This window comes from Saccostrea echinata, unplaced genomic scaffold (genome assembly GCF_033153115.1).
Source record: "Saccostrea echinata isolate AGI-Se365-2 ecotype Australia unplaced genomic scaffold, CSIRO_AGI_Sech_v1 ptg000072l, whole genome shotgun sequence".
Taxonomy (NCBI): domain Eukaryota; kingdom Metazoa; phylum Mollusca; class Bivalvia; order Ostreida; family Ostreidae; genus Saccostrea; species Saccostrea echinata.
Genome location: NW_026889821.1, coordinates 2,049,029 through 2,059,188, shown reverse-complemented (window position 1 = coordinate 2,059,188; position 10,160 = coordinate 2,049,029). Strand labels below are relative to the sequence as shown.

The 10,160-nt window shown below is 33.0% G+C and overlaps 1 pseudogene; it reads left to right on the top strand.

Annotated features, from left to right (window-relative positions):
- The first annotated feature begins 709 nt into the window (after positions 1-709).
- On the top strand, positions 710-6,149 carry LOC133176256 (uncharacterized; annotated as a pseudogene).
- Positions 6,150-10,160: the final 4,011 nt, after the last annotated feature.

Below are 10,160 nucleotides of genomic sequence, written 5' to 3'. Positions count from 1 at the left end.
TTCTGCAATTAACTTAATTGCGGAACTTGATAAAACTGATGAAAACCAATCAAATAATCCAGTGCTGCTGATGTAATATATGTTGGCCATCATTTAATTTGTGGTACCGTGCGGTAAGTATCTGTTCTATAAGTGGGATAATGTACTCTTTGCAACATTAAAACCAACCGCAAAGGTATACTGTGGTATATCTTCTTCCAGTCGTCAAATTTTCTTCTTTTGTACATCATTTAGATGTGGCATTGCAAAAAAGCAACAAACTTCAGAAATACAAAAATAAGAAAAAAAATCGAACACAATCTTCTGACAGATTGTTTTTACCTGAACGATGTGTATCAGATAAAAAAAAAAAACAGAACAAGAGGCCCAAGAGCCTTATCGGTCACCTGAGTTTAATTATCGTAGAATATTAAAATAATGTGTTCCAATACGATGTTGCGAAACAAGAGGCGCATGGTCCACAACGCTCACTTGAGTCAAAAATGGCCGTGTCGCTGCACATCAGCAGATTTTCTTCATTTATTTCTATTCTAAACTTTGTTTCCCTGCTGTGACCCCAGCCTACCCCTAAGTGTCATGTTTTGAATCTAAAGCACCTGAAGATACTGCCATATTCCTATGTAATCATGACTTTGCTGCTTTTGAGAAGATTTTTAGAGATGTGGCCCCCGGTCATGATTTGAAGAAATTTGAATCCACACTTCTTGAGATGGCCGTCAAGGTAACTCAGTCGGTAGAGCGCTCGCTCCCTGATCGGAAGGCCGTGTTTTCGAATCAAGGCCGCGACTGACCTAACTCGATAAAAAATAGGTAGCAATTCTTCCTTCGCCAAGGGCTCGGCACTTTGAAGTGAAAGTTTCTGGACCTTCGGCTAAGACCTTAAAAATCGAGGCCCCGTGTCACGGTAGGCGTTGGCACGATAAAGAACCCTCACTTCTCAATGGCCCTGAGTACCGAGTAAAGTTCTAAATTTGAAGCCATTCACCGGTATATGGTGACGTCTGTATATGAGTACATTTTTTTCGAACGAGACGTAAAACAACATTAAATTAATCAATCAATCAATCCTGAGGATGCTTTTACATCAATATGACTGATTATATCTTCGATGTTCTTTTTTCCTATTTAAAACTTTGAATCCTTTGGACCCCAGTATATGCAGCATAGGTATGGTCACAAAAATACAGAGCTTAATTTTTAGGGGAAGTATTATCGAAGACATCACATAAAAATTACTGGGTCCTGAAATACCATAAAATGAAATGATTAGAGATTTTAAACTACAGGAAAACATTCAACATATTTTATTCATTGAATCTTCTTTCTATACAAGTAACATAGGAAACTATGTCCCCACTAACCAACAAAATTTTGCTTACACACGAATATTGACCCTCACGAATTAAATGATTCCACGGTATATTAGATCACATCTCTTTTCATAAACATCAAGGGGTGTCGAAAACATTGACAAACTGTACTTAGAAATTTAATGTTGTCCTCACACTATTAAAATTAATAGGTCAACTAAATACTGCATGCATATTTCAAACATCACGTGACAGCAACATCAAGTGTCAATTTTTAATGGAAATCCAATTGTTCTCAATACATGTACGTAGTTAATAACCATACTACATTTTTCCGATGTTAGTTAAGTTCGAATTCGAAAACGAAATCGCTATCCGGATTAAAAATGCCTTTTCTGTCACAAAAATTCGCCGATATTTCCATATCGCACCTTTACTGTACTGCACACTGCTTCCTACAAACAAATTGACTAATTTCAAATTCTTTCCCTATATATTCTTATATAAAAAAAGTGGCACATTCTCCTCCAGGGGCCATGATTTGAACAAATTTGAATCTACATATATATATACAGTACCGACCAGACACAACCTAACACCAGAGCGAACCCAAAGCGCACCCGGGGTTCGCTTCCTGGGTTCGCTCTGGGTCCGCTGCGGGTCCGCTTTCAGAAAATTTGGGACCGATCTGGGTGCGATTCGGGCACACTCTGCGTTCGCTCGAGGTCAGCTCGGGGTGCGCTAGAGCGAACCCGGCGTTCGCTTTCCGGGTTCGCTTTACGCACTCATGCGTGAAGCGGACCCCGTTTTAATCTTGCCGCCAGTAAGACCAGTCCCTTGTATATTCCAAATACAGTAGTGAAATCGATATTTACTGTTTTTATGGCGATCGAAACATGTACATCTAACTGACAATATGGAGAACGTTGATAAATTTTCAAGAATTTCACCGTACATTCGACGTAGAATTATCACTTTTATTTTTTTCTTAACTTACAAGCTAAGTATATCTCGAAAGAAAAAGAAGAAAAGGTGTTAAATTTATTTTCGATGTATCGGATGGAGTGAAATTTATAAGAATATCTTAATAAAAGAAGCTTTCAAATTCATTTGTTTACATTATTCATGCGTTTTTAAATAAGTTGGAACTTCCAATTGTAATTGCAATTGCTAAATCGTAATCTAAATGTTTGAAAGACAAACAGCTGAATTATGATAATCACTAAAAATTCTCATACAGTGTAACTTGAGTTTCATTTTACAGGTCATTTATAATTTACTTCCATGCTATAAATCATTGTTTTATAAGGCGAGTTTAACGGAAGACTTATGAAAAAAAACAACAACAATCAAAAAATCAAAACAAACAAACAAACAAAAACTAATAACTGATCCACTGAAAAGAATATATTATTTTTTTCAAGTTGTTTTCAAATACATGTAAATGATCACTTGAATAGTTTGTGTTCCTTACTGGTTCATGACCCACCCCCCACCCTCCGCTCCACTACATACATGTACATAATGAAGCGGCATGTTAAATGTTTAAAAATGAATAAAAACAAGAATAAAAAAAACAAAAAAACAAAATAGAATTCAATAACTGTAAACTCGCATGATTAAGTAGATGAAATTAAGATAATAACGTCCGATGTTTGTTTGTTTTTTCTCTTTTTTATTGTTTTATTTCGATGAGCCCTCCACCACTCTCCGTACTCGAATTGTTTTCTATGGGCCGGTTGTAGCGGATTTAATTTCAAATAATATACAGTGTTCTCTCTCTCTCTCTCTCTCTCTCGTAAAAGCTATTTTACTGATTTTCAGCATTAAGGTGGCAGCAAATTACACGAACATGTACTCTTCATTTAACGTACCAAAGAACTATGACGTTTCCAAATTCAAAAATTAAAAAAAAAAAAAAAAAAAAAAAAAATAAGAAAATAAGAATAAATATTAAATTTCTGATGGATAACGTGCCCAGAGGAGATACATGTAACTTAAGGGGCATCGAATGTAGGGGGAGTATATTGAGGTATACCGTGACCATGGAGACAGTATACATCCAGCTAGCAAGTGTCAATAAAAAAAAAACAATCGTATTTACTCTCACCCGCAATATCTTCGAAATAGGTGGATGATATATATATATATATATATATATATATATATATATATATATATATATATATATATATATATATATATATATATATATATATATATATATATATATATATATATATATATATATATATATATATCTCGACGCAAAGGAAAGTGATAAGCATTTCTGCGTTTTGGTTTTGTGTGTGTGTGTGTGTGTGTGTGTGTGTGTGTGTGTGTGTGTGTGTGTGTCTTTGTGTGTGTGTTTTTTTTTTTTTTTTTTTTTTTTTTTTTGACTGACTTGCAAGTAGTTACAAAAATTCAAAAACAAATGTAAGGTCTACACGTAGGATAATTAGACTTTCCCTAAATACATGTATTTAAATCAAGCTATTTATTAAATTTTGGTAAAGGATTAATTAAAAAAAAATGTCTTAGTAATTAAAAAAAATTGAGATTTTTTTCTCCAATTTACGTATTGACATAATGCACATTTTTACCGTACAATGTACATTTAATTTTTTCATGATCAATTAATAAGATCGATAATTTCAATGTTGATCTGGATAAATTAAAATGTAGATGTAAATTGAAATGATAAATGAAAAATAATTAAATTAAAGCACATACATGTTCTGATACTGTATCTTGAGGTATTAAATCAGTTTTTTTAATTCTTTTTGTTTTTTAGTAAAAATTGTTATAACCATTATATTATCTTCTTTTTTTCTATTATGAATTAAATACTTATTGTCTGATAAATTTACGCAATGTATATTTATATATTAATGGATTTTAAAAGTATAAAGAAAATAAATATGTAACTATACATGTAACATGCTACCTGAATAATAAAAATATATAATGTATCAATAGATTTTAAAAATAAAAAAACTAATGAAAATAGATGTGTAAATATTGCATGTTGTCTGGAGAATTAAAATATATAAATATAAAATCATGTTTAAAAATCATATTAATAATATTTTTACACTGTACATTCACACGCTTTGCTTGTACAATGTCTAGATTACAAACTGGCATGTTGACTGGTCGATGCGCTGATGGTCAACGCATTTTATCACTTATCCTGATTGACAGACCTGCTCTGCATGTTGATTGGTCGACGCGCTGATCAGTTAATCGCTAATCCTGATTGACAGCTCTGTTACGCAACACCGAACGCGCGTTCGCTTTCTGGGACCACTACTGAATTTGGGGTTCGCTTTCAGCGTTCGCTCTGGGTCCGCTCTGGGTTAGCTGCGGGTTCGCTACAAGTGCGCTCCGGGTTCGCTCGGGGTCAGCACTAGCGGACCCCAAGCGAACCCGAAGCGAACGCAGAGAGCGAACCCGTGGTGCGCTCTGGGCTCGCTTTCTGTTGGGTTGTTTCTGGTCGGTACTGTATATATATATATATATATATATATATATATATATATATATATATATATATATATATATATATATATATATATATATATATATATATATATATATATATTTAAATCACTACAACCGGCCCATAGAAAACAATTCGAGTACGGAGAGGGGTGGGGGGCTCATCGAAATAAAACATGAAACTGGTGTTAGATTGTGTGCGGTCGGTACTGTACATGTATTTATTATCTCATGGACGGGGTTTTCAAACCACATCACTTTATTAGGGTTTCTGCGGCAGTTAAAGAAGACTTGAATGTTTGGGTTACTTTCTTAGATTTGTTCAATGATAACTTTTAATTTCCACAAATTGACTGGGTGGATGATGATCAACTCCCTTTTTACTAAATGTGCAGGAAATTTGGAATTAGGTTGTGTTGCTTTTTTTTTTAGGAAAAGTTGGATTTTTTTTGAGTGGCCAAGTGAATGATATGATACTGAAGTGTTCAGGGATATCACATATCTTAAAATTGTTCCAATTGTCTTAGCAATTCATGCTTCGAAATCAATTATTCAGCAGAGAAATATTTGTCCAGGTTGACAATGGGGCCTCGGTAACAATTTTGAACAAAAAAATATTCAAAGTCTAAGCGAGTTACGTGCTTTATTGGCACGCCCCTTGGTACTTCTTTTCCATGTTAAACAATATCCAGTTCAGGGCCTGTCATACTTTAAGTGTCCATAATGAATGTGCTGATGCTTTATCTCGTAGTCAGTTTTAGCGCTTTCGATCACTTACACCTCAGGCGGACTTGGAGCCAAAATCAATTCCAGGTTCCTTTCAAACCGTCATCTCCAGACTGAATTTGACAATTTAGTTCAGAGTTCTATTTCAACAAATACAAGACTTGCTTATCAAACAGGTTTAGTTGAATTTGATCGTTTCAAGTTTTATTGTGGGTTACATCTGTTTTCGCATCCTGATGAACAACAGATAATAGAATTTTCAGCTTGTTGTTCATTAAAGGGTCTGTCATCTGCATCTGTAAGGACCTATCTGTCAGGTATAAGCTTTAAATGTTAACTTGGTACCCGGGACCCCACCCAGAACTTTGTTATCAAAAAGATAGTGGCAGGTATATAAATATTGCAAAGTTTTGTGGATGCTAGACTGCCCATTACACCAGAATTGTTGAGATACATACTGAATGTACTCCCAATTGTTTGTAAGTCATCTTATAAAACTTTATTAATTTCAGCAGTTTTTTCATGCTCATTTTTTCGCCTATTTAGGGTAGGTGAGTTGGTGTTAATAAGAAAAGCAGTAGTTCTCATGCCTTGGATGCCGTAAGCATCTAATTCTCTCAGGACAATTCAGATTTAAAATTTTATTTGTCTCATTCTAAAGCTTACCGATTAGGAAAGGGGGTTGCTTTGGTATACCTACAGCAGAGGGAAAGATCTGTCCAGTCAGGATGTTGAAACAATGTTCAATTCAACGTCCTGTAACTAAAGGCCCTTTTTCTGTCATTGCGATAGGTCACCCTTTACTCTTTATAAATTTAATGCCATTTTGAAGAAGGTTTTGTCATGCATTGGGGTAGACAATGATAAGTACAAGTCGCATTTCTTTAAGGTAGGTGGTGCCATAACAGCTTCAATCAAAGGCATGTCAGATGATCAAATTCAAGAATTAGGGCGTTTTGGGATCAAAAGCATGTAAGAGATGTATAAAAATACATACCTCAAATTTGATTCATATTAAAAGACTTTTAATTGATTGTGATACTGTTAGCACCCTCGAGCATAATAGCTTGATATGTTTTCTCATACCGGTCTGCAAAATTTTTTAGCTTTCTGTATATTCATTTTTGTTTTCATATATTTCAGATTGTGTAAGAATATGGATTGTTGGATCAGCAATAATATGGCATGTTTTTTGTTATGCTAGACAGAATGGGGGTTCAATCTTGGGTTATCCGCATTGAAGACTAATATCTGGTGGCAGAACAAAGGCTGCATGAGATGGTGACATACTACTACTACTACTACTAATAATAATAATAATAAAACTTGATTTAAAGAAGGCATCCTGGTCAGTGCATGCTCTATTCTTCCCCAGGTCCTTCTATATTTCAATTACAAAGAATATAACTACATATGTAAAAATACAATTCAACTTATAACAGTCATAAGGAATTGCAATCAGAAAATGTATGAATAGAGGGTCCATGTCTGGTAATATTTACATATAACTTATAATCTCAAACATTGTAGATAGAATATCAAAATCTTATATGTGCTCAAATAATTGTACGAAAGCTAACAATATATTTTTTTACAATACACTTAAATGCTTTTAGAGATTGAGAGAGTCTAATGTGTTGGAGAAGTTTATTCCATAGGTGTGCACCTGAGTACTGAAAAGAGGTCTTGAATAAGATTGTACGGAATTTTTGTAATCTAAGGTCATAATTTATTTCAGATCATAAGTTATAAGAAGCTGATGAGTGAAATTCAAACAAATTGCAAAGATTTTCGGGAGTCATTCCGCTGAAAATTTTGTATAACAAAATGTATTTGTATAAATCAGCTAGCTCAAAAACCGTTAACCATCCAAGTTTCTCAAACAGTGGTTTAGAAGAAGAATTTAGACTTGTTTTTCTCCAATTAAGGTGGAAGTTCTTGCAGCTTTCGTATTTTAGTCGAATCTTAGGTACTTCGTTTTCCTTTGAAGAACGAAGAAGAGCAGACATATTTTGAATATCAATTTGTAAATATGTGTATTTTTATATTGTGTAAAAAAAATTCCCACCCACCCATAACCTTTGTTTATGAATCTATAAATATGAATATTTTATTGGGTGACATTTTCTCCGCTTATTTGTTCTGCTTTTAGCCTAGTCTATCTCTAAAATCCATTACCTAACTTCGCCATGGCGCATTACAAGACTGAAACCTCTGCTTGCTGTTGTATTGTATTCAAACTGTTATTGAACTAGCACCTATGAAGTTACGATTTCCGAGATGTGTTCTACGATCGGTCGTTGGACTTTAATAGTGATTTATATATCTAGTGAGTATCTGGCCGAAGGTCTCACTTTTATAATATGTGATTGATTTCCGTATGTTTCCCAATTTGTATAAAATAGACGAAAAAAGACAACGAAATCTTTAGCTGAACTTAAATAAGGGTTAAATTTAGTGAGCATCTGTTCCCAGGGCTCACTATAACGTATAATGATTATTCTATATATGTGTGAACGTTCAATTTGCTTATTTGTGTCAGACTGGATGAAAAATTTTCAATGTTTTTATTTGCCAGTTTATATGTTGTTTAACAGCTTCATTTCTATATTTGCCTATTTTTTGTGTATTTTCATTTACATGTATTTGCAAATTCCCATCTGCGTTGCCAAAATCGCCCAATGTATTATTTTTTGGGTCAGTAACCTTGGTTACGATTGTAACCAGTAAATAACTGTAATTGCTGATAACTTAAAATTGTAGTGCTGCCATGGCTATTATTTGCCATTAAACATCCGAAAAAATAGATATGTGTGGTTTTCTCTTATAATCCGTTTTAAACTAGTTATTTCCAGTGCTATGTCACATTTTTATGAACAATATATCATCAGAGTTGATTAAGATAATAAGTTTATTGAAATCAAGCTATGAAATAGTAACACAGTTATTTTCCTATAATGGGGTGATCCACTGTTTAAAAATTGAAACTGTATTGGGCAAGGTAAAGTCACACCCTAGATGACTCTGTATTAGGTCACTAACTAACTGTATAAAAAATTATACCGCTGAAGACCTTTACAAGATCGGTTTCAGTGGTCAATAACATATTTTAAAAATAATTTAAAATATCATTGAATATCATATATGCCCAGAATTATATAATGGGGGTAAAATACTAGTATATGTACACTAACTTCAACAGATGAACAATTGGCTTTCCTCCAATTTTTTTGTACAAAAGAGACACTTAGAAAGGAATCTCGCGCTCGATTTCCTGCTCGGAGACGGTGTATTAGAAAATAAAAAAAAAAATCAGAGAGTTATGGGATTTTCTTTTAGCCAATCAAGTTTCTACAAATTTGTCTGAAGTGGAATAATAACATATATGTAGATTCATTTTTTAACAAAATATAAATGATGCAGTACCTAAATGTATTACATTAAGCTTTACTTTGGTTATTTTCATGCAACAACGAACGATCAACCTAATTTGTCTGTCGTAGTTGTAAGAGTTGGCTCGGACAATTTAGGGAAACATACCAGGCAGGTCTTTAAAAATCGTCATATAGACAAATCTAAGGAAAATTTATCAGAATGATATCAATAAGTATTGTTTATAGTTTTTATGAACTTGTGTTTTCCTGGTAAAACATATTTGCTTGCCTGAGGTAATCAATACAATTGAAATCTTAAATTAATTTAGCAGAATTCTGCCAATTTGTAATCTGATGATATTTTATGCAATAAAAGCTGGTTCACAGTTATTCAGGATCAGAATTAAGCAAAATTTCTGAAGTCTGTACGTTTTTGAGTTGCTACATTTATGTAAAAGTCACATGTAAGATGATTTCACTTCCCGGAAGCAAAACAAAAATAGCTTTTTCCTAATAAAATATATAAGATTTAAATATTTCAATTTCCTCTACAATGCCACAGTTATAAACACCAATGTTCATGATGCCATTTCTGATTATAGCTTTTATATATATTTGTCTATATATTGATCAAAGAATAACTGCAGAATGTGAAAAGTAAGTTTTTTTAACTGTTTATATTTTGTGAAAAAATCTTGGTATATGTGCATAAAGAATCGTTACCCTTTCCCCAATAAAAGATTCAAAATTTATCATTCTGTTTTTACTAATGTTAAAAGCTTTATGTATTCACAAGTGTTGTGAAAGGTTGTTAATATGAATATATCACGGACACTTCATTTTTACAATTTACTTAATCTCAAACCAGCAAGTTTAGAAAATTGATCATTATTTTTTTTTTTAACAAACCTTGTATTTATAAATTTACATTGGAGAATATTAAAACATTATTATCAACATTTTTTATATGAAATTCGATCAAGTACATATAATATTTATTGACAAAACGCAATTTTTTGTCTGAAATGATATTATAAACTTATTTATTATGATTGAAAAGATACGCAAGTCAAATAAATGTAGATGTTACTATTGACAAGGTAATTTATATTTATATACATGGCATTTAAAAAAAGAAGGAAAAGAAAAGAAAAAAAAAATCATCGTAGCATATTCAATCAGAATCCTAAAGAATGCAACTTTTCGCTTCCCCCCCCCCCCCCCTAAAGTCATCACGAAATTAACTGTC